Source organism: Atractosteus spatula, assembly GCF_055471065.1.
Source record: "Atractosteus spatula isolate fAtrSpa1 chromosome 26 unlocalized genomic scaffold, fAtrSpa1.hap1 SUPER_26_unloc_1, whole genome shotgun sequence".
Classification (NCBI taxonomy): Eukaryota; Metazoa; Chordata; class Actinopteri; order Semionotiformes; family Lepisosteidae; genus Atractosteus; species Atractosteus spatula.
The window spans coordinates 2167908-2193689 of record NW_028296644.1 but is presented as its reverse complement, the minus strand read 5'-3'; the positions used below and the strand labels follow the sequence as shown (position 1 = coordinate 2193689).

Sequence of the window (25782 nt, the reverse complement as noted above, 5' to 3'; positions counted from 1 at the left end):
TCTCTTTGCTAGTTAGTGGCTGTGTTTCTGCGTTGATTAGCAACGGGTGACTGTTCTCAGGCGGAAGATGTAAACAGCTTAATTTTCGTGTTAAATAATTTTTAAATAATTTTAAATTAAAATTAATTCTATACATCAATAGCATATTTGGGTACCATTTCATAACACTTTCATGCTTAAAATGTTTATGGAGAAATGGAAGACTGGTGTGTATTTTTTCTTTAAACTACCAAGACCAGCCATACACAGTACAGTTTACGTACATATAGTAATGTTTATGTTCCTAAATTAATATCGTTTATGACCTTAAGATGCGTTATGCTCCTCTTCTTTTTATGCTCAGCTACTAAAATTTCCCTTTAGTGGTAAAATTCCATATCAATATTCAATACTAAGCGGATTACAATGTGCACAGTAAAGAGATTAAATTATTAAATCTTTTCACTACCAACCAAATGCACCACGAGGGCCCCTGTCAGTCATTTTGGCCAGCCAATCACTTACCGCGGTGCCCTGCGGTGGCTTGTGGGTAGTTTACTGTACCGCGGGTTTGTACCGTGCATTTTGAATGGCTGCATCTGTAATATGGAATCGCGTATCTAAAGAAATTAATAACGATATAATTATATTCATGTACCACAACACAAGAATAGTACACGCTGTACAATGTCTGTTGATACTGTTTCTGTAGGGTTTTTTCAAAACTCCTCACGTGGCGCTGTGGGTTAGGTTCCTGACTTCATTGCACGTTGTGTGTTCAAATCCAGCCGCAGCCATGACTTTTTTTTTTTAACAAACATTTCTTTGAAAAAATAAAACTTTTCCCTAGGTCAGAGATTAAATAAAACTTCACTCGCACCAAACAAATTACCACACACTGAACACTGAACATGTTAACCCAAATATGTCTCACAATACTTTTATGGTACATTACTTTGCTAAAATGTATTTAAAAATAAAAACTATTACAAACGCCAGCAGAGAGAGAGACACACACACACACAGTTCTTCATTGTCAAAAAGTAATTGTTTTTTACTTTGTCAGCACCCAGACAAACGCAAACGCAAACGCGTTATTAATGAAATGCTTTTATTCATTCTTAATCTAACTCACAAGTTGTCATCTGTTGTTGAAGCTCTGTGAGACTAGACTCACACATGGCTAGACTTGACTATTTAACCATGAGATTATGTTTATGTTTTGTGGCGTCTCCGGGGGAATAGATAAATGTAATAAGTACGAAAGTACTCACACCACAAACTCTTCTTTTATTTTCGCGAGGTTTCTTCCTTTTCTTTCTTTCGTCTGTCTTCCAAACCAGTCCGCAATCCGTTTTCTCTGTCCTTGTTCAGTCCGTGTTCCAAAAGTTCGTAAAATCCAACAAATCCGCGTCGAGTCCAAATCACAAGCCCTATACCGTTATCCTTTATTTATTCCGAAATCCGTTGTCCTTAAATCTTTATTCACTCCAACCAAACTCCCCTATCTTCTCCAACACGCATTCACCTACTGGCTTCCGCGCCGGTACACTGTTTCCGGGGCATATATATTTTGTTTCCTGATGAGACCCACCTGCGTCTCGTTGTCTTTCAGCCTGAGCCCTTTCCATCTGCGGGTCAGCTGGTTTCTCTTAGCGGCCATCTTGGTCAGCTCTAAGTCAAGTACAGTGAGCAGATCGTTCCTAAAATACCTGTCCTGGATGACCCTCCCTCTGGTCCTCTTACATACCCTCCCCCTGAGATCAGCCCCGTCCTCGGGCTGTCTGGAAAAGAAACAATGCATTCGAGAGAGGGCATCGACATTACCTTGTTTTCTTCCTGGTCTATAAACCGTTTGGAACTGAAACCTCTGGAGACTAAGGCCCCATCGCGTAATCCGATCATTTTTGTCCATGTTCCTTAACAACCAGGTTAGTGGCGCATGTTCAGTATACAAGATGAATCGTCTTCCCAATAAATAATATTTTGAATAATCCAGGGCCCATTTGATCGCAAGACACTCCTTTTCGATTGTGGAATAATGTTTCTCCGCAGGGCTTAATTTACGGCTAATATACAAAATGGGGTCCTCTGATCCTTCAATTTCCTGCGACAGTATGGCTCCAATCCCAGTGTCCGATGCATCAGTTTGTACCATGAATGTTTTGTTAAAATTAGGTACCTGTAAGACCGGCTGCGATGACAAAGTCTTTTTTAGTTCTTGAAAGGCCCTCTCTTCCCTTTCTGTCCATTTTATTTTTTTCAGGGCAACTCGTCTTTGTTAAGTCGTGCAATGGGGCGGCAATGGCGGCAAATCCTGAAATGAATCGACGATAGTAGCTTGCTAATCCCAAAAATGTTCTTATTTGCTTTTTTGTAGAAGGTCTAGGCCAGTTTCTAATTAACTGTACCTTCTGTTCTTGTGGCATGATCATTCCCCTCCCAATCGTATAACCGAGATAATTGGCTTCCTGGGTCCCTAGACAACATTTTTTTGGATTAGCAGTTAATCCTGCTTTCCGCAAAGCTCCGGTTACTGCTCCCAAGTGTAGTAGGTGTTGTTCCCAAGTCGTGCTATGAATTACGACGTCATCTAGGTAGGCAGCCGCAAAATCTCGATGAGGTCTGAGTATGCGGTCCATTAATCGCTGAAACGTAGCAGGAGCGCCGTTTAAACCAAACGGAAGGACCCGATACTGGTATAGCCCCTCCGGGGTGGCAAACGCGGTTTTGGCTTTAGCTTCTTCGGCTAGGGGTACTTGCCAATATCCCTTCGTAAGGTCTAGCGTACTGATATATCGGGCGTTACCTAATCGCTCGATTAGCTCATCTATACGAGGCATAGGGTATGCGTCAAACAACGAAATCTCATTTAATCTTTTGAAGTTATTACAGAACCTAATAGTTCCGTCTGGCTTGGGTATCAGTACTATGGGACTAGCCCACTCGCTATGGGATTCTTCTATTATCCCCATTCTTAACATTTTTTCTACTTCTTCCTTAAATAGTTTCCTTTTTGCTTCAGGTACTCGATAGGGGGCCAACCTTACCCTTTTTCCTGGTTCCGTGATAATCTTATGTTGAATGAGGTGGGTTCAGCCAGGACTTTGGGAAAAAATATCGTTGTTTTGCGACAGGAACTCTTGTAATTCTTGCTTCTGCACCGGAGCCAGGTCCCCCACGGCGACAGCACCCGTTTCTTCTTCCAAAGGATCAGGGGAGAAGTGGGTGAGCAAAACTTCTGCACCATGCCATCTCTTTAGTAAATTCACATGGTAGATTTGATGCTGTCGTCGTTTTTCAGGTTGCTTAACTTTATAAGTGACTGGACCCATTTTTTCCACCACCTCATAAGACCCCTGCCAGGAGGCCAGGAATTTACATTCCGGGGTCGTGACCAATAGCAATACTTTGTCCCCTGGCTGAAATTCTCGCACTATAGCTCCCCTATCATAAATTTGCTGTTGCTGCGCCTGGGCCTTCTCCAGATTTTCCCTCACAATGGGAACAACAATGTTTATTCTTTCCCTCATTTGTTCCACATGTTCAATGACAGTCTGTAATGGTGAAGGCTGATGCTCCCAGGACTCTTTGACCAGGTCTAATAATCCCCGTGGTCTCCGAGCGTATAATAACTCAAAAGGAGAGAACCCAGTCGAGGCTTGCGGTATTTCTCGGATAGCAAACATTAGATAAGGGAGCAATTGATCCCAATTTTTGCCATCCTTTTGCATGGCCTTCCTCAGCATGCTCTTCAGGGTTTTATTGAAGCGCTCCACTTGTCCGTCTGTTTGTGGGTGATAAACAGAGGTTCTGATTTGATGAATACCCAAAAGCTTACTTAGGTCTTGCATGACCTTTGACATAAAAGGAGTCCCTTGATCTGTTAAGATCTTCTTAAGGATTCCCACTCTAGAGAAAACGTGCACTAGCTCTCTAGCTATGTTTTTGGCCGTAGCTGCCCTCAGAGGAATGGCTTCGGGGTATCACCAGTATATACTGATGTCCCTTTGTAGTTTTAATCAGGGGTCCCACTAAGTCCATACCAATCCGCTCAAAAGGAGTATCTATTATTGGGAGGGGAATCAGAGGGTTTTTATAATAAGGTCGTGGGGCAGTTTTCTGACAGGTTGGGCATTCCCGACAATATCTTTCGATGGCCTTGTATATTCCGGGCCAGAAAAATCGAGAAAGTAGCCTTTCAGCCATTTTCTTCACGCCCAGGTGTCCTCCCAGGAGGTGGCTATGGGCCAAGCTGAGGAGTTTCGACTGGTAGGCTCGGGGAATGAGAAGTTGCTCCACTTCTTCTTGTCCTCTCTTCTGGACCTGATAGAGGAGATTGTTTTTTACCATAAAGTAGGGGTAATTCAGGGGACTATTATTATTACATAACTCCCCCTCAATTTTTCTCACATGTCCCCATGCATGTCTTAAATTCCCATCTTCCAGCTGGGCCGTTCCGAACCTACCTCGATGTTCGGGTGGCTCCCAGTCTGGTAAATCCATATTTAAGAACTCATCTCCAAGTTCCGAGCCTTCTCCTGGCTGGTTCGCCTCTCCAGGGGAATCTGTGTTATCATCTGAATCTCCTGGACAGGGGAGTGGTTCATGCCTAGCCAACTGGACAGTATTCAAAATTTGAAGAAAGTGGGGACAGTCACGACCCAACACCACAGGGTAAGGCAATTGTTCAACCACCCCTACAGTCGAACTATACATTCCCATTTCTGTAGTAATGGAACTTTCACAGATGGATACATCTTAGTTTCCCCATGAATGCACGTAATATGTATCCCCACCACTTGCCTGACCTTGGTTCCTTCAGGTAGGGCTGAAGAGGTCACCAGGGTCACCATACTTCCAGAGTCTAACAGGGCCTCGACAGGCTTTTCCCCTATCTTAATTTTAGCGATGTGGGGCGCCTCACAGGACGGAACGCTCGCCGTGAGGTAGTTGCATTTGGCTTCCTCTCTGGTGTCCACTTGCATAGGTTCACCCCAGTTGGGACACTTACTGGCCAAATGTCCCTCTTTATGGCACTTAAAACACCTACGGGACTCTTTCCATGGTCGGGGCCTTTGAACCGATCTTTCCTGAAAAGATGTTGTAAATTGAGGAGGATCTCGATGGTCCCGGTACTTCAGTGACCTCGTTCCATTCCCTGAACTCTCAGGTTTCCTCCTCTCCTCTTCCTTAATCAAGGCTTCTGTGGCATGCTGTTGCTCCACTAAATCAACAGCCTGGTCTAAGGTCTGGGAATCCCCATCACTCACTTTTCTTTTCAAGTGAACAGGCAGACTCCTCACAAAGTGGTCCAATACTACTCTTTCTACCACTTGCCCCGAGTTTAGTTTTTCTGGCTGAAGCCATTTCTTCGCCAGATGAACCAGGTCAAACATCTGAGATCTGGCGGGCTTGTCCATTTGATACTTTCAGTTATGGAACCGGACTGCTCTTATCGCCATGGTTACCCCTAATCTCGCCAAAATCTCCTTTTTTAGAGTTTCATAGTTCTCCACATCCTCTTCTTTAAAATTGTAATAAGCCTTCTGGACTTCCCCAATTAAATAAGGCGCTACTCTCCCTGCCCATTGCTCTCTGGGCCATGCATTCCTGGCAGCTGTTCTCTCAAAGGTGGTTCAATATGCTTCTACATCATCGAGCTCCGACATCTTTTGAAGCCCAATTTCTTCCATCTTACGGGGTTCTCCCCCTGTTACCGAGGACCGCCTAATTTCTTCTCCTAATCTTTGCAATTCCTCTCTCACCAAATTCTGCTCTTCTATAATTCGTTGATTCGTCTCCGTTTGAATCTTATTAGCCTCCTGCTGTGCCTGTATGGCTTCTTGTTGTGTCTTTAAAGCGTGGAACTGAGTTAGGGTGGCTTGGGACAATTGTTGTATTAATTGTTCCATTGTTCTTAGAGAGAGTTCTTACCCAAACCGAGAGAAGAAGAGGAAAAAAAATAAGTCAACTTTTTATTTCCACAAGTCTTAGTCACGATCAGCGGTTGCCCGCATCCTCCACCAATTGTGGCGTCTCCGGGGGAATAGATAAATGTAATAAGTACGAAAGTACTCACACCACAAACTCTTCTTTTATTTTCGTGAGGTTTCTTCCTTTTCTTTCGTTCGTCCGTCTTCCAAACCAGTCCGCAATCCGTTTTTTCTGTCCTTGTTCAGTCCGTGTTCCAAAAGTTCGTAAAATCCAACAAATCCGCGTCGAGTCCAAATCACAAGCCGTATACCGTTATCCTTTATTTATTCCGAAAATCCGTTGTCCTTAAATCTTTATTCACTCCAACCAAACTCCCCTATCTTCTCCAACACGCATTCACCTACTGGCTTCCGTGCCAGTTCACTGTTTCCGGGGCATATATATTTTGTTTCCTGATGAGACCCACCTGCGTCTCGTTGTCTTTCAGCCTGAGCCCTTTCCATCTGCGGGTCAGCTGGTTTCTCTTAGCGGCCATCTTGGTCAGGTCTTAGTCAAGTACAGTGAGCAGATCGTTCCTAAAATACCTGTCCTGGATGACCCTCCCTCTGGTCCTCTTACAGTGTATTAATCTTCCTTGTTATGCACAGAATGATAAGCACCCCAAACACGAGGGCAACGTAGCGGTCGGCTCTGACTTTCCCATCTATACCGATTCACTGCAAGTACAACCCCCCCTCCTTCTCTTGAGTGATGGGCAACAGTTGGATATCTGGGAGAATTGTTTGTTCCACTGGCGTCTGTGAATTCCGCAGATTTTTATCGTCATTAATTTTGTTACGTTATACATTTTAGAAACGTTTCATCTATACAAACACCACAAAACTATTTTCGATTGTATTTCTGAATGTTATGTTACACTTACAGTAGTTCACTGTTTTAAATACATCTAATTAAGAAAGTTAGGTGTTAGCATAAACTATTAGTAATCAATAATATTGAATTTAGCACTGTAATAAGTTGTTGCACTTTCCCCCGCATCTTGTAAAAATATATTTTCATTGTTCAAATATACATTAAATCTGACTATCATATAATAAGTTAAATACAAAACCAAAGAAAAAACAGGGTAAAATATAATTCAAAATATTTTGCTAACAATGTTAACTGTTTATAAATAATCAATTGTATTAACTAAGGAGTAGGATGGCACAGTTATTAGTATACTTTTTGTTTTGTTTCTTTTTCATAAATACAACAGCAGTACCTGATGTCTCAGTGGCTTTCAAAATTAAATTTTGCATGCAAACCTGTGAACTGGCCTGTGATACTGGCCATGTAATATCCTGCATTGTGGAATAATAGTTTATTTTAAAGGATAGAGAAAGCACAGAAAACAGGCAGTTAGATTGATCAGATTAGTATGAAAAGCCATTTAGCAAAGAGGGAATGAGAAGAGTGACAAACTAGTATACTTTAGATCTTTTTTTCTGAACCAGGGAAAATCTGATCGTGTTTCTCTATAACAATAATAAAAAAAACTTTATTTTACATATAACCTTTAAAAGTGGGATCTCAAAGCAATACAGTAGATGTAAAAACAGTTAAAAGAACCACAGATTACAAAGTAAATACCCAACACTGATTGTACCCATCTGCCATGCTAATAAAGCACCTTGAATTGAATTGAATTGAGAGAGAGAGGGGAGGGCGAGCGAGAGCACAGCCAGGACAGGCAAATAAGATACACTCCACAGACATTCACAACAGCGACATATCATTAAACTTTTGCACATATTGTTAAATTATTACTTGTTTTTCAGGAAGTTAAAAAAACACTTGAATTACTTATCCAGGTTCTCGAAATAAAATTATTTTTCAAGCAATGCAACTAACGTCGGGCAACGTGTTTTCTTTAACCCAACATTGACAGCCACATCTTAAATCTTTTCAGTCAGCTCTTTTTTCTCTATTTGAATTGTGGCGATTCAAACAACTTGGGATAACAAGTGGTCTCAAAGTCACCGAGCTCACAGAGCTTCAACAACAGATGACAATTTCCTTAGTCCTTCCTTAGTCTTCCTGAAATTGTCAGATTATGAGTGAATAAAATCATTTAATTAAAAACACGTTTGCATTTGTTTGGGAGCTATATTATGTATTTTTCATATGTTAGATATAATGATGTGTTCCTGCTTACACATTGCACGACTTTAAAAGCTAGAAAAACAGGTTTTGATTTACATTATCTCGCCCACCCCCCCTCTCTCTCTCTCTCTCTCGCTTGCCCTAAACAGACAATACACAGGGGGGAGGGCAAGCGAGAGAGAGAGAGAGAGTTTTTTGCCCTCTGTCAAAAAGTAACTGTACTTACTGGGCTTTGGAGGGGGGGGACATGTCTTTCGCTGTGAATACCTGTGAAACCGGTTTAATTCGTCACAGCCAGCACTCCCGCAGAGAGGGGGGTTGTACTTGCAGTGCATCAGTATAGATGGGAAAGCCAGAGCCGACCGCTACGCCGCTCTCGTGTTTGGGGTGCTTATCATTCTCAGTGCATAACAAGGAAGATTAATAAACATAAATAATCTCATGGTTAAATAGTCAAGTCTAGCCATGTGTGAGTCTAGTCTCACAGAGCTTCAACAGCAGATGGCAACTTGTGAGTTCGATTAAGAATGAATAAAAGCATTTAATTAATAACGCATTTGTGTTTGTCTGGGTGCTGACAAAGTAAAAAACAATTACTTTTTGACAATGAAGAACTGTGTGTGTGTCTCTCTCTATGCTGGCGTTTGTAATCGTTTTTATTTTTAAATACATTTTAGCAAAGTAATGTACCATAAAAGTATTGTGAGACATATTTGGGTTAACATGTTCAGTGTTCAGTGTGTGGTAATTTGTTTGGTATGAGTGAAGTTTTATTTAATCTCTGACCCAGGGAAAAGTGTGGTGTGGACGGCTGAGGTGAGAATGTAGGCTCGCGCTGTTTCCGTTATTCTTTTTGTCTTCTTCTGGCTTGGTCGGATAGTTTTTGTTTTTGTTTTATCAATAAAGTTTGATAATCGGCCAGTGAAAGCTCTGTTGTCCTTCACATGAATGCCTGAAACGTTGTGCCGAACCCAAGATTTTACAGTATTTTTTCTTTAAAATACCAATAACAGCAACATACAGTTTACATAATATGTTGATGTTCCAAAATTAATATCGTTTATGACCTTTATGACCTTCGTTATGCTCTTCGTTAATGTCTAAGCCGGAACACATCATTATATCTCATTTTGTATTTCTTTTTAAAAAAAAATAAAAATCGTTTGCCCAGCCTAACAGTATTGTTGTTATTGTTTTTATCCTGTAAAGCGCTTTGAGGAGCCGCCTTAAAGGCGCCATATACAATAAAGTTCATTATTATTACTATTGTTAATTTGCTGGACAGAGAGGTGAACATTATTACGCAGAAGACAAAGATAGCGATTTACGTTGCATTGTGCATTGTGCTGCTGTAATACAGTTTTAAATAATTAAAAGTCTAAACGGTATCAGCTTTATTTATGGGTTGTAATTTAAAAAAAGTCAAAAACCGCACTCAAAATGCAATTTAGAGCTTTCTGGCAAGAGGAAACACCCAAATTAATAATGTAACATGCCACTGTTTGTTCATGAATAAGGTTATACTGCTATTTCCTTAGATATGCGATTCCATGGGTTTTTTTTTTAATCCCCTGCGGAACCGGGCATCCATAAGAATCAAGTAATAGGTTTAATAGGTTGTCCAAGGTCATTCATTATTAATACTATTAGTAATATCTTCGTTAAAGACTTTAATGGCGACAGCTCAAACATGAGAGGTTGAGCTTTATTATCTCCACCTTGCGGAAATTCCTGATACTATTATTTTACTTGCGGTACCACATGGTATTATGAGGTACTATACGAGATTTTACGGTAACTCGCGGTAGACTGCGTCAAGAGCACCACAAAATAATGCGGTATTGCCTGCTTGTTTTGAATGGCTGCATCTGTACTTGTTGATTTACTGATCGGAATAATTGAAAAGTTCGGGTTCATAGCTGATGCAGTGCGTGCTAATTAGAACAACAGCAACGCTGAGCTCTCAGCACCGTACTGAGCTCAGGTGTTTTTCTAAAGCTGTCAGGTGCAGTTTATTTACATGAAGGAAATCTCTTACTGGATACGATTACAATACAGTAAGTAGAACAGGCTACGTAGTGTGTAGCCTGATGCGTTTAAAAGCAACAGGAGCCAGGCAGGAGTCAAACCTATAACCTCCTAATCCATAGTCAAACACATTAACCATTGCGCCACTAGCTCTGGTGTTACACTGCTGGACTGTAACACAGTGAGCTCAGCACTGCTACTAGCACAATATTACCCCCGGTCCATTTTTTTCCAAAAGTGAGAAACACCTGTTTTCTACATTTTGTCTGTTTTAAAACCATATATCTTTAAACCAAACCAAAACTTTGTCCTTTGCACTGATATTCTGATTCATTTTGATTTCAAAGAAAAAAAAATTACCACCCTTTCAGTTAAGAACCCGATGTGCGGACCGATTAAGCTGCATGGACTCAATCGTTTAACTCTTCTCCATTTGCAAGGTTAAGGTTAATGAAAAAACATTGCTGACTTTGTTTGCCAGCCACGAGTGCTGATTAGCAAGATTTGTATTTCATCTTTTGCAAGTTGCATCCATTTTAAGAAAAACAAGTCGCTTAAGACAGGAAATGAATACTTGCATTTAATTAAGGCTAGCCGTAGGCGATTGTCCATAATGACCAGTTCTGCTCGAGAAGACAGAAAAAAACAGCCACTGGTGGGATTCGGACCCAGGAGCTCCTATTTACTAAACAGGCATTTTAACCAACTAAGCCACACTACCCCATGTGCTTCCCCTTTTTATAGCCACTGCCTTGGGACATCCTTGTTGTGAAAGGCACTATATAGAAATACATTGAATTGAATTGAATTGACAGTGTAAAATGTCGTGTGTGTTGTTTGTTAAATAAGACTGTCTTTATTGATTATTATGCCTCAGATGAAGATCAGATCACATTTTAGGAGCCATTCATGTAGAAATCCAGAGCATTCCAAAGGGTTCACAAACGTTTTCTCGCAAGTGTGCAACATTCACTCCACAAAGAAAACGGGTCATGAAAGCCGACAGATTTTTCAAAGATTTCAGTACTGATGTCACTCCATGTAACTTTAATAACAGTGCAATGATCGAGGAACAGAGTGGGATCGCGGTGGTTTATCAGACCGGTTGGGGCTAGTGGCACACGTCAGGATGGCTGAGCGGTCCAAGGTGCTGTGTTTAGGTAGCAGTCTCCCCTGCAGATGTGGGTTCAAATCCCACTCCTGATAACGAGCTAGTTGGTCTTCCTTTTTCTGAGCTTTTTTGAAACAAATCAACACTAATCAAACACACAGGAATGTTTTCGAAAAGCATTGAGGAGTGGACAGGATGCCCCTTTGGAATAGGGCTCAGAAAATGACGGAGAAGGGAAATTACGTAAGATCCCACACTTTGGAATCTGATTGGACAAAAGGTACGTCGTCTCGCCGTCATGGAATCAAACACCGTTCTCTCACATGACAGGCAGGAATACTCACCACTATACTAACGAGGAGCACTGGCGTGCCGCTCGGAGGTATTTCCTCTTACGGCCACTACTGTTTTCGGGTTTCGGCTTTTATTTGCATTCCTTCCAGAGGAGCGCGTAAAAATGAGTTTCCATCTGCGCCATTCTCACTCCTCCTCTGCTATCGCCACTGCTCGTCCTCGTGCACTAGGAAGACCTATGGAGTCGGTTCTTTCAGCTTTATTAATTGGGTTTTCAAAAGCTAGGAGTAGGGCACAAGACATGCAAACGCATAGAGAGTCATTATCTGCTCCCAGGTGCGAAATGTCATTGGTGGACACAGAATAATATATGCCTAAGGTAGCAGGTCCAAGTGATTTAGTGTTTTAAAAGTAGCAGAAAAAGCAAAACAGGTGCTTTTCCTTTGTTGTGCAGGCACACGACGACACCATAGTCAGCAAGACCTGAAGCTTTGTGGGGAGACCCCAACAGCCTTCTAGCCTGTCGTCCTAACCACTCAGCCACGCCTGCAGAGTACGCCACAGCTGCCGCCACTGCATTCTTGATACAGTCTAACATAGAGTGCTGGGCGGTGGCGGAAACCTTTTTCAAAGTCGCTTTCTGTTTAACAACAACAACAAAAAAAACTTTGACAAACGTGCCTCGCAGGACTTAATGCTGGCTTCAAGTTGGAATGATAAAGTCTCCCCGTCCGGTCAGGAAAAGGGAACTTTGTTAGACAAAATGAAGGACGTAATAATAACAGAGAATTGTGTGCAAGGAATTTAGAAGCTGCGCAGTACTGCAGTTGGAATAGCCTTTTATTAGTGTTAGATGCTGGAATTGCCTTTTTTTTCCGCTCTTATGAATGCGATGTCAACGAAAACAGAACAAACGAAAACAGAACAAAGCACAAAAAACCCTCAAGTCCTACAGTTGAATAGAATGCCGTTACATGTCCAAGCAGTATTTGACTTCATCCTACCATTGCAACACGGGGCATATATGGAAACGAACACACGCAACGAATAGTCTCTAATCAGTCCCTACAGTTGTAAGGCGCCTTGAAGCGTGCACCCCCATCATTAATCTTTGCGCATCTGTGCAAGGTAAACTCTTGAGTAGTCTTTGAAACGGCTCAAAGGAAACACGTGATTGATTCCATGTGCATCTGGGGTTAATTTCTTATTTACATTTAATTCAAGGGAAAGGCTTGGGTCAGTTTCAGACGGTCTCAAACAGCGAGATTCAAGCGCCCCACCTTCAGAGCAGTCTGTACAGCGAGAACGCCAATGGCTCCTCTGTTCCGGGGTGCGGTTGTGACCCCACAACCTGAAGTGTTGGTGACAGACAAATGGAGACTAACAGGTGATGTCCTAGGACATGACTACATCGCGACGCTCTATGGGGGATGGGGTCCTCCGCTTGGAAAAGAGTGCGAGGCCCCTTTAGAAAAAGACTTTGTTAACAGGCATTCCACCTCAGCCTAAACACCTATACTTTGCAAAGCGCATGCTATTAGACAGGCACCTCTGCAAGACCTTAAGAGTCTCTTAAACTAGTGATGGTAAGGTGTCCCCAATGGACGATGTTCGGCTTTCAAATCATCTCTCTGTGGAAGCGCTCAGATGCAGCTGTTTAAGGCTTAGAAGCAGCTGACTGTTTCACTACCTAGCTGATCACTGTCAGTCAGGGAGCTCAGAGGTGAAAAGCCTGTCTGAGAGACAATTCACCATCGATCAGTTCAATATGCTCCGTAGCAGCTCGGCGCATCTGAGATCATCTTGGTTACCCTGTAGCTCAGATGAGTGAGAGCGTGTGTGTGTGTACCACCGTGATTGGATGCCGGTCCTTCTGCTGCCTAGCTTCCCTAATTTCGCAGATCGCTGTAAAAGAGCAAAAAAAAATAAACTGTCTTTTCATCAGCGTGATCGACCCCAGCCAGTGTGCTTCAGTGGCCTAATGGATAAGGTACTGGCCTTCTAAGCCAGGGATTGTGGTTTTGAGTTCTCTCTAGGGTGCTCCTGTCCCATTATGAGTGTACAAATGTCCTTGCCATTTGCAAAGCTACAACCCCACCTTCCTCAGTGAGCGTCCCTGCTTTTCTCTCACATACACTTGTGAGAAAAACTTTTGTAAACAGCTCTTCGGAATGATGTGGATTTCTGCATGAATGGCTCCTAACATGTGATTTACCAACAAGTTCAACTTTTGTCACATCTGTCCACAGAACATTGTTCCAGGAGTTGCTGTGGAACATCCATGTGGTCTTTAGCAAACTTGAGAGGGGCAGTGGTGGTTTTTTTTGGGGGGGAGAGCACTGGTTTTCTCCGTGGTGACCTCCCATGATCACCACTCCTGTTCAGATTTCTTATTATGGTGGACTCATGAACACAGACGTAAGACAAAGTCAACCACCTGTTCGCTAGATCCCATCCCCACTCAGCTAGTCAAAGATTCCCTCGAAGGACTGGCAGGACCTATATTTAGTATGATGAATGCATCCCTTGCGTCAGGCGTTGTACCTCATCAATTTAAGGTAGCGGTTGTTAGACCGCTCCTTAAGAAGTCAAATTTGGATCCCCAAGTTCTTAACAACTACAGGCCTGTCTCAAAGGTCCCATTTCAATCTAAAAGTCTTGAGAGAATAGTTGTGGCCCAACTTCAATCGTATCTGGATTCAAATAATATACTTGAGAAATTTCAGTCTGGTTTCCGCCCAGGCCACAGCACTGAAACTGCATTAACAAGAGTCGTAAATGATATTCTCTTAGCTACTGATGCGGGGAATGCAACAGTGCTTGTGCTTCTAGATCTTAGTGCTGCCTTTGACACGGTTGACCTCTCTGTTTTGTCACACAGGCTGAGTTTGAGGTTGGCTTATCTGGAACCGTCCTTAAGTGGTTTACTTCATATTTAACTCATCGTTTTCGTTCTGTTCAAATATCTAATAATTGTACTGCTTCATCAACGTCACCAGTTCAATTTGGTGATCAGTGCCGGGACCAATATTGCTCTCTCTCTCTACATGCTGCTGCTAGGTAGGATAACACGAAAACATAATTTGAACTTTCATTCATATGCTGATGACACTCAAATATACATTTCGTTTACACCAAACGACAACTCTTCTATTATCACTTTAGTTAAATGCATTAATGAAGGAAAGACTTGGATGTGTGAAAACTTTTTGTTACTCAAATCCGATAAAACTGAGGAGCTGTTGATTGGAGGCAACAATACTGATAGGACTACTATAACTTCAGCACTTAACTCAGAGGATTTAAACATTTGCCTCAAAGAGTCAGCACGTAACCTAGGCGTCATATTAGACACAAGGCTCTTAACAACTTCCATTCTTAAGTGCCTTGGGACACCCTTGTTGTGAAAGGCGCTATATAGAAATACATTGAATTGAATTGAATTGACAATGTAAAATGTCATGTGTGTTGTTTGTTAAATAAGACTGTCTTTATTGATTATTATGCCTCAGATGAAGATCAGATCACATTTTAGGAGCCATTCATGTAGAAATCCAGAGCATTCCAAAGGGTTCACAAACTTTTTCTCGCAAGTGTGCAACATTCACTCCACAAAGAAAACGGGTCATGAAAGCCGACAGATTTTTCAAAGATTTCAGTACTGATGTCACTCCATGTAACTTTAATGACAGTGCGATGATCAAGGAACGCAGTGGGATCGCGGTGGCTCATGGGACGGGTTGGGGATAGTGGTACACGTCAGGATGGCCGAGCGGTCTAAGGCGCTGCGTTTAGGTGGCAGTTTCCCCTGCAGGCGTGGGTTCAATTCCCACTCCTGACAAAGAGCTCGATTGGTCTTTTCTTTGAGCTTTTTCGAAACAAATCAACACTAATCAAACACACTGGCAGGTTTTCGAAAAGCATCGAGGAGTGGACAGGATACCCCTTTGGAATAGGGCTCAGAAAATGACGGAGAAGGGAAATTCCGTAAGATCCCACACATTGGAATCTGATTGGACAAAAGCTACGTCGTCTCCCGCGTGAAAGGCGGGGATACTCACCACTGTACTATTTTTAATGGAGAATGACTTTGAAAAAGGTTTCCGCCGGCACCTCGCGATCCATGTGAGATTGTAGCAAAAACGCAGCAACGGCAGCGCTTGCTGTAGTCGTGGCCGAGTGGTTAAGGCGATGTACTAGAAATCCATTGGGGTCTCCCCGCGCAGGTTCGAATCCTGCTGATTACGGTATCCTCCTCACGTCGTGGTGTGCCGGCGCAAGCAAGGAAAAGTGCCTTTCTGCTTTTCCTGGTGGTTTTAAAACGCGAGATCGCTTGTACCCGCTGCCTTGGAAAGAAATGCTTCAGGGTCCGCAAACGGCATTTTGCAGCTGGAAGCAGATGGCGACGCTTTTTGCGGTCGCGTGTCTTGTGCCCCATTTCCGGCCTTTAACATTGAATCAATAAAGCTGTTAGAACCGACACCATAGGTGCTTTTCTTACAACTTTTGATCTGACTCAGTTTCGGAATGCAATTCCTGAACACTGCGAGAGACAACCTAGGCTGCCAAAAGTCTCCGAAACCAAATTTTGATAGCAGAAAATTCTCACTCGTCCAGAAGTTCCCTTGGGACCCAACGTCCAGCACAGAGTGGTAAGAAAGCGTCTTTTTTGGAGACCTTTGCAGTGTGCATTGGTGGTTCAGTGGTAGAATTCTCGCCTGTCACGCGGGAGGCCCGGGTTCGATTCCGGGCCAATGCAGTGGCTTTTGCAGCGAGCGGCTCCATCACTTGCATCCCCTTTCAACTCGCAACTGAAAACCCACTGAAGCTTAGAAGCTGTGAGCCAGGTCAGTACCCGGATGAGGGTGACCTACAGGGAAAAGCAAAGCTTACAGCTGGAAACGGTGTTAATGGAGCCAGCGGTGGGGCGCTCCCCCTGAGGTCTGTGCGGGTCCCAATGCCCCAGTATAGTGACAGAGACGCTGTGTGGTAAAAAGGCGCCAACTTTTGGATGAGATGTAAAACCGAGTCATAGCTCTCTGTGGTCATTAAAAGTGACCACCAAAACCTTTGACAAAAGCTCTTAGTAATTGATGGTCTTCAATAATGCTTCTCCTTTAGGTACATTTGAAATCAGCTGAAAAATGCTGTGAAATGGGGGGGCACTTCAGGCCAGTGTAGGATTTGGGTTACAAGAACCATTAAACAGCACGAGAAAGCCCGTACACTGAATCGCTGGGCTTTCTATTCAAAGAAGGACAAAAGAAACTTCCCTGAATTCCATTTTTTGCAGCACAGAGAGGACAGCGGGCACGAGGCCTGTTAGCTCAGTTGGTTAGAGCGTGTTGCTAATAACGCCAAGGTCGCGGGATCGCTCCCTGTTCGGGCCAGGCAGTCTCCTCCTCTCTTGCCAAAACCCGTCGCTTTCTTGCTGTGGAGCGATTGGTGGTAATGCGAAGACGCCACATACTGCCGACAGACGAGAGTGTTGCGGGAGAAGAGAGAAGTGATGGAAGATTGAAGAGTGTCCTAGGTGGAGCCAAGATGAAGTGTCACAATTGCATAGGGGAGGATTTCAAATGTTTAAGATGGTAAAAATAACCGGAAGTGATCCCCCAGTCCGGCGCAGTCTGACGTACTTCTGTCATATAAAGTGAAACCAGATGTCGAACTGGAGCCTCACCATTTGCATAAGTGAGGCTCCAGTTATACATCTAGTTTCACTTTAAATGACAAAACTGAAGAGACTTAAAAGAGCTGGAGAGGATTTCTTACAACTTTTGAGCCGGCACAGTTTTCGAAAACGTTTTCTTCACGCTGCACTATACAACACAGACAGCCAAGAGTCTCCAAAACAAAACGAATTGACAGATAGGAGAAAAGTCCCACTCGTCCTAAAGTTCCCAAAATCCAGCACTGAGCGTAAACAAAGTGTTCAAGTAGCGTGGGAATGCTACCCCTAATCCTAGCTGGAGTTTGAGCGTCTGGTTCAGAGTTTGCTCAAGAGTTTACCTTTCACAGATGCGCAAAGATGAATGTTGAGGGTGCACGCTTCAAGGCGCCTTACAGTGCAGGGAGTGATTAGAGACGATTCGTGACGTGTGCTCGTTCCCATATACCGTACGCCCCGGATTGCAGTGCTAGGATGACGTCCAATACCGCATCGGCACGTAACGGCATTATATTCAAGTGCAGGACGTGAGGATTTTATTTTGTTCGTTTTGTTCTGCTCTGCTTTGCTTTGTTTTGCTTTCCATGGCGTTCGTAAGAGCGTCAATAAAAAGGCGATTCCTGTGTCTAACACGAATGTAAGAGCTATTTCAAGTGCGGCTTCTAAAATGCTTTAGCACACGTGAGCACACGTCACGAATCGTCTCTAATCACTCCCTGCACTGTAAGGCGCCTTGAAGCGTGCACCCTCAACATTCATCTTTGCGCATCTGTGAAAGGTAAACTCTTGAGCAAACTCTGAACCAGACGCTCAAACTCCAGCTAGGATTAGGGGTAGCATTCCCATGCTACTTGAACACTTTGTTTACGCTCAGTGCTGGATTTTGGGAACTTTAGGACGAGTGGGACTTTTCTCCTATCTGTCAATTCGTTTTGTTTTGGAGACTCTTGGCTGTCTGTGTTGTATAGTGCAGCGTGAAGAAAACGTTTTCGAAAACTGTGCCGGCTCAAAAGTTGTAAGAAATCCTCTCCAGCTCTTTTAAGTCTCTTCAGTTTTGTCATTTAAAGTGAAACTAGATGTATAACTGGAGCCTCACTTATGCAAATGGTGAGGCTCCAGTTCGACATCTAGATTCACTTTATTTGACAGAAGTACGTCAGACTGCGCCGGACTGGGGGATCACTTCCGGTTATTTTTACCATCTTAAACATTTGAAATCCTCCCCTATGCAATTGTGACACTTCATCTTGGCTCCACCTAGGACACTCTTCAATCTTCCATCACTTCTCTCTTCTCCCGCAACACTCTCGTCTGTCGGCAGTATGTGGCGTCTTTGCATTACCACCAATCTCACCACAGCAAGAAAGCAACGGGTTTTGGCAAGAGAGGAGGAGACTGCCTGGCCCGAACCCGCGACCTTGGCGTGATTAGCACCACGCTCTAACCAACTGAGCTAACAAGCCTCGTGCCCGCTGTCCTCTCTGTGCTGCAATTCTTTGAATAGAAAGCCCTGCGATTCAGTGTACGGGCTTTCTTGTGCTGTTTAATGGTTCTTGTAACCCAAATCCTACACTGGCCTGAAGTGCCCCCCCATTTCACAGCATTTTTCAGCTGATTTCAAATGTACCTAAAGGAGAAGCATTATTGAAGACCATCAATTACCAAGAGCTTTTGTCAAAAAGGCATACTGGGGCATTGGGACCAGCACAGACCTCAGGGTGAGCGCCCCACCACTGGCTCCATTAACACCGCTTCCAGCTGTAAGCTTTGCTTTTCCCTGTAGGTCACCCTCATCAAGGTACTGATCTGGTCACAGCTTCTAAGCTTCAGTGGGTTTTCAGTTGCAAGTTGAAAGGGGATGCAAGTGATGGAGCCGCTTGCTGCAAAAGCCACTGCATTGGCCGGGAATCGAACCCGTCTTAACATATCTTAAGCAGCTCCAACAATTACAGCTACACATCAAAGGACAGGACTTGAGACAGGACCAACCGGTCATCTCATGCTACACATCAAAGGACAGGACTTGAGACAGGACCAACCGGTCAACTAATGCTACATATCAAAGGGCAAGACGAATACACATGAAGCTGAAACAAAACAACTTCCTGAGATCATACTGTATATAAGAGCTGGGAAACCCTTGCAGTTTGTCTGCCCTGCGGGGCAGACCCAACGCGCGTTGATGTCCTTATTGAGCTCAATAAAACAACTGAATCCACAAAGACTGTGTCCTGCTCCTGTGATGAAGGATTTCCCACAACAATTTGGCGTAGTCGGCAAGGATTCTCCAGGTCTCCGGTAATTCCCAGACGGCACACAGGGCGAGTATATTTTATACGTTACCACCCAATTAGGTTACCGTAAGGGAAGGGTTAGGGTTAGGGGGTTAGGGTTAAGGTAGGGGAACAAAGCTCTTTCTCCCAGATTTTCTCTAAGACGGGACCATCTGGGACAAGGAGTGTTGCACTCTCCTTCCAACGACTGAAACCCTCCCAGTTTATTTTCTGATGTTCAGGCCATGTGGAAAGGTAGTCTGAAGTCTTTTGATCCACTCCGTTTCCTTTTTCTTTCTTTCCATCTCTGTCCAGTTGGGGTTGCTCTCCAGTCCTGTGGCCTCCAGCGCTTCGAGCCCGTGTTGTAGGAAGTGTGCCACCAGGTGAGTCCTCCTTTCCCGCTGGTTCCGGATGTTGTACCTGTGTTGTGCCAGTCGGGTTCGGATGGAGTTACCTGTTTCCCCCACATAGGTCACCCCGCACGTTTTGCACTGGATGCCATAGACAGCGTTATTGGTGTTTTCTGAGAGCGCCCTTTGCAACTGGAGGATTTCTTTGGTTTTGTTGTTTTGGATGGTTGTTTTTTGTTTGAAGTGTTTGGCTTTTGGTATATTTGGTCTGTTTTGTACCGGTTTTAGTTTGCTTTGGATTAAATAATCCTGTAGGTTTTTGTTGTTTCTATATGCAGATATGATTTTGTGTTTCCTCAGTAGGTTTGTGTTTTCTAATATCGTGGTGAATGTAGACTTTAGTGTTTGGTTGGTTATTATGCTGAGTTGGGAGTATGTTGTGATGAGGGGTATTATTTTGCTGTCATCAGGTGTTTTTCTGTTTAGAAATGCTTGTGCCACATTTTTGAGGAAACTTCGTGTGTATCCTCTCTGGCGTAGAGCTTGGAAGAGTATGTGTTTGGCTTCCTCAAAGTCTTGTTGTTGTGTGCAGATTTTGTGGAAGCGTAGGAGTTGTGATTTTACCAGTCCTTTGAAAGTATGTTTTGGGTGGAAGCTGTCTTTGTGCAGTAAGCCGTGTGTGTCCGTGTCTTTGAAATATACCTTGATGTCCAGTTTGCCTGTGTTGTTGAAGGAGGAACCCTTGTATGTGGTGGTGTCTAGGAAGTCTATGTGGTTTTCATGCTTGGTGTATTTGAGTTTAATGGACCTGTGGTGTGTGTTGAGGGTGTTAATGAATTCTTGAAAGGCCTGTGGGCCGTGCGTCCAGGTTCCCCAGATGTCGTCAAGGTACCTGAAGTAGTGTGTAGGTTTGTGTGTACATTTTGGGAATACTGTGGCTTCCCAATGGGCCATATAGATGTCAGCATAGGCCGGAGCAAAGCGTTTCCCCATAGCAGTTCCTTTTATTTGTAAGTAGTATTGCTCTTCAAATTCAAAATCATTTTTGTTGAGGCTACTTTCCAATAGCTTCAGAATTTGTGTTTCTGGTCTGTTGCGGTCAGGGTATTTGAGAAAGCACTCCTGGACTGCTTTCAGTCCCTCCGTAGTTTCAATGTTGGTGTATAAACTGTCAATGTCAATGGTGAACAGAAAGGCTCACTGTTGTATTGTAGCATTTTTGACTTTGGCTACAAAGTCATAGGTGTCTTTGATGTAACTTGGGTGGTGTTTAGAAATGGGGTTGAGGAAATGGTCTAGATATTCTGCTATTCTGTAGGATTCACTGTTGCAGTCGGACACTATGGGCCTCCCAGGTGGAATTTCGTAGGGGAGTGGCCATGTTTCTGGGGCTTTATGAATTTTGGGGAGGAGGTAGAAAATCCTCGGTCATGGTGATTCCTCTCCTCTTAGGTAGAATGCCTGTTTTTTTGTTAGGTGTTTTAGTTCAACCAGAGTTTGTAGGATTTACCCTATTTCTAGTGCTGTTTGTTTGTACAGCGGTTCTTCGAAAGTAGTATAGTGTTCCTGATTATTTAATTGTCTGTGTGCTTCTGCAAAGTATTGTTCTCTGTCCATGATAACTATTGCACTCCCTTTGTCTGCTGGTTTTATGACTATATGTTTGTTTTCCTTTAAATGTTTTAAGGCTATGGTTTCCTCCTTTGTTATGTTGTGTGAGTCCCTGTATGGTCGGAGTTTTCGTAGAATTCTGTTGTCCTCTTGAATGATTTCCTGGATTTCTGGTGGCAGTTGGTTTTCCCCTGGTTCCCAGCTGGATTTAGGCAGGAAGGAAACCCTTTCTGTGTCGGTGTCTTTATCCTTAAAGAAGGCGGTCAGTTTAAGGTGACGGTGGTATTGTCGGATTTCGCTTTTCAGTCTGGTTTTCTGACCTCTCTTTGTCCCTACTGTGGGGACAAATGATAAGCCCTTATTGAGGAGGTTGATTTGTTCAGTTGTGGGGTGGAAGTTGTTGCTTAGATTTACAATATTTTTGTTGTTCTTGTCCCCCTCTTTTTCTGTGGCTTTGGGGATTACCAGTTTAAATGTTGTGACCAGTGGTCTAGCATTTTTTGAGCTGTTGCGGTGGTCCAGTGAATTCCATCTCTTTCTGTCTTGAAAAGGGTTTCTTCCAGTTTGGGGAGGTATGGCATGTTTTGCTGTATGTGATTGTTTATTGTGTCCAGATTTTTCCTGAATTCTGGTTGCAGGTGTCATGGAAATATAACTATCAAGGAAGCCACAAGAGAGAGTTCTCACCTGAGTAAGGTCTTTATTTCAATATTGCAATATTGGGAGCCCTGCTGCCACTTCGCAAAGTGCAATCAGAGACTCAATTTGTTACAAGCAGTACAGGGTTTTTATAAGACGTTGCACTGTAAAAAAGCTCAGCGCTTTGTCCCTTCTAAAACTTCCCCTTTTCCTAAGACAAAACAGATTACATCATAGAGCGAGAGAAGAAGCACTAGATTTGTTATTCAAAGCTAATCAGTTACTTTCGGTTAATTCTAACGACCCAGACAGCATATATTGTTTTGGAACATTGTCTTCTAAAGTAACCTAAACAGTGTACTTTGTTGACGCACTGTTTTCTAAAAGTCTGCACGTACTGTAGCACAGCAATTACATCCTTGAAATATATTATCTAAAAGCACCAATATATTTTTTGCAAAGCTCTCTACATTTTAAGAATCAATTTACTTATTAGATTTCCACTTCAATTCCCTCCTTTTTATTCTTGAAAATGATTAAAAGTTAGATTCTTCATATGGACTCCCAGGAGGCTCCCATACTTTGGATTCTTGCGTTCTTACCAGAACATACTGATGCGCAAACATATTCATTACCATATTTCAAAGCATTGGAATAATATATTTTGTACAGCAACACAAAAACAGAAAGACAAGTATCACAGCTACTATAATCGGTGTTAGTAACTTAAAGAAAAACATTCCCCCTAGCCCAAACAGTGATTCTAACCAGGAGAGAAATGGGTGAGGCTGTAGAATGAGGCATTAAAGCACATACATAACAAGATGCATTAAATTTCTTTAACTTTACAGTATGATTTATAAATTTGTACCACAAATTACTCATATCCCCCTCATTATCAGTTTCATTCAGCCAGTTTGTATACAAAGAGGCTTCGCGTTTAGATTCTTCCTCTTTCTGGGTGGTGACAGGCTTCCACATAAAAAGGAAAAAGGCTGTGCACATCAGTCCCAAGCATGTGATCCCCATCTGTCCTTGTGGAGACATCACTCCTGCTCTTTGCTCAGCTCGTTTGTGACCTTTTTACAGTGGGAAGCATGAATTCAGGGCACCTGGCACGGCCCCCTCCACCTGAGCGAACACCACCTCTTTTTCCTGTCTTTCACCAGAATCCAGTCTCCTTATTCACACATTAGTTCTTACAGCACAGATTACTCCCTGTGGGCTGGAGCCCAGCATTTTTCTTAGGGTTTTTTTTTACAAGATTGGTCAACAGCTGGGTAATAACTCTGGGAAAAATCTACACATTGTTCCACTGCCTCAGCTGTGCCGATTTGCAGAACAATTCTAGCTGAAGTTGTAAAATTTCTCTTTGGTCCGTTCCTGCAAAACATCTTATTATGAACAAACAAACCATAATAATAATTAGCATCTAGGGGAATCACTCCCAAGGGTAACCCCCCTTAAAACTATATTGTTCTACCCATCAGGTTCTGCCACTAGATAAGAGAACCTTTCCCATGAAATCATTTTTTGACCTTCATGTCCCCTTCAGGGCGTAGAATTAGCACAGAAGCAGCAGCTTTAGTCCACATGTTTTTCAAGCAGGATATTAACAGTATGATCATAACGAATAATACCAGACACACAAATATGTATTGAACCAGAGACCCTCTCCAGGTTCCTAGCACAGACTGTAACCATGCACCAATGCCCCAATTATCTGTATTATAATTATGATATATATTTTTCTTCATCATAGATGTGCTTTGCTAAGTCATTCATTTGCTAATAATTGTCTAGAATACAAGTACTGTTTAGTCTTTGCTCACCTAAACAGCTGTCTATCACCCTAATAGAGAATGGCCTAAAACTGTGATTATAGCGAGGAGCATACAGTTATTTCCATTCTAATACATCTGAGTTACACTCAGACTAAAAGCAGGGCTATTTACCCATGCCAATAAACCTAAATAATCACCTCTATCAAAGGGGATTACTCCCATGAGCATCTTTTATAGCAATACAATCCCAACATGAGCTCTGATTATTATTTGTGGCTGACTGATAAAGTATTGATTCCATATCCCCATTTATCAAAGTAAAACTCCTTACACTTAACAGGTACACTGTCGCCCCCCCTCAGGAAGCTCAACAAACACAGAAACAGTGACAATATAATAATTAATGTTCACTCAGTCTCTGGTGCAGTGGTTCGGTGTCGGCGCAATGCGTAGATCCAGCGATCTCATGATATCAAACAGGCTCTATTACATAGTTCTGTTTGATCCAGCCCGCATCCCATGGCGTTCCTTCAGTCTGATGTCTAGTCGATCTTTTAGACTTCTGTTCCTTCATTCCACTGTTCCAGCAGACTCAGGGTGATCTCAGTCCATCTCACCCCGAATAATGCAGCCACAGCCTGTCCCTTGATCATGATACAAGCGGTAGGGCAGTGCCCACCGAGGGCTTATCTCCATCATCAAGTGTTTGGTAGACACAGAGGCAGTGACAGCAACCCACTGGGAAAACAGATTATAAGAGCCAAGGTTTCCCTTTACAATTGTAAATTGTAAACATTTGCTTCTGCATGAAAGGTTTCTCAGGAGCAGGCCTTTTGAGCTGTAGCACCTGCACCTGAACTGTAGTTGAGTTCCTTTGATAAGCATCAAATTGAGATACCACATAAGTGGCTACTGCTTCAAACACGGTCCCCACCCAGGTTTGGGTAACCGGCACACCATTTGACTCACACCCAGGTGTCCGACAGAGTGCATTTGTCGAGCTACAAAGGGCATTAGGCTGTGAGTGCATGCAGAGCGTCCAGTGTGCTGGCAGCACCACACTCTTTTCTAACCATGTCCTTTTCTCTGCTTTAGAGGCCTCAGCCTGAATATCCTGTAGCTGTCCCCTTTTCACCAACAGAGGTTTCACAGGGGTCTCAGACTCCTGTTCTACAAGTACTGCTCACCTGACAGCTACATCTGCAAAGTTGTTCCCTCGAGTTACTGGAAACATTTCTTTATTATGTGATTTACACTTTACCACAGCTACTTCAGTCAGCAGCTGCAAAGCTTCTAACAGTTCAGAGACAAACCCAGCATTCTTAACTGGAGTCCCTGCCATGTTGGGGAAATCCCTATTCCTTCACTGCCATCCAAAATTGTGGCATACACCAAATGTATATATACAGTCTATATAAATTGCTACAATTTTCCATTTAGCATATTTACAAGTTTCAATTAAATCTTTTCATTCGGTCTGCTAGTTCTACACCAGATTATTCACAGTTTATACAGCCAGGCAGGTAGCCTGCACAACACATAAACACGGCCCCTTGGCCACCGCATCAAGGGGTCCTGAATAATAATAACCCACCAGACGATGCCTATCTCCATGCTCCTGCACCAGCACAACGGCTCACAACCCATTTCTTTCACTTACATACAGATTACATACAGATGATCCGTCTGAGGGAATCCAGTCCAGGGCCAGTGTCTGCAAGAAAGCTTGTTTCAAAACATCAAAAACGGTTTCTGCTGCAGGGGTCAAGGCAATTTTGTCTTTAGACTGCACTACCCCCCTTAAACCAATATGTCACTAGACAAGCTCGTTCTGAGAAGGTATTCACCCTGGCTTTATCATGTAGTTGGTTTTATACTCCTTTTTTTCCTCTCAAGATCCAATACTTGGAGTAGCCCGGCCTTATGGATTCCCTCATTAGGTAAAACAATCACAATATCA

General features: G+C 43.1%; 2 non-coding genes across 2 annotated transcripts; both read left to right on the top strand.

Moving 5' to 3' along the window:
• The first annotated feature begins 15252 nt into the window (after positions 1–15252).
• trnal-uag (transfer RNA leucine (anticodon UAG)) lies at positions 15253–15335 on the top strand. The gene has a single exon. It is a non-coding gene; the product is annotated as a tRNA-Leu (tRNA).
• Positions 15336–16182: 847 nt separating this feature from the next.
• On the top strand, positions 16183–16253 carry trnad-guc (transfer RNA aspartic acid (anticodon GUC)). Its single transcript has one exon. It is a non-coding gene; the product is annotated as a tRNA-Asp (tRNA).
• The last annotated feature ends 9529 nt before the right edge of the window (positions 16254–25782 follow it).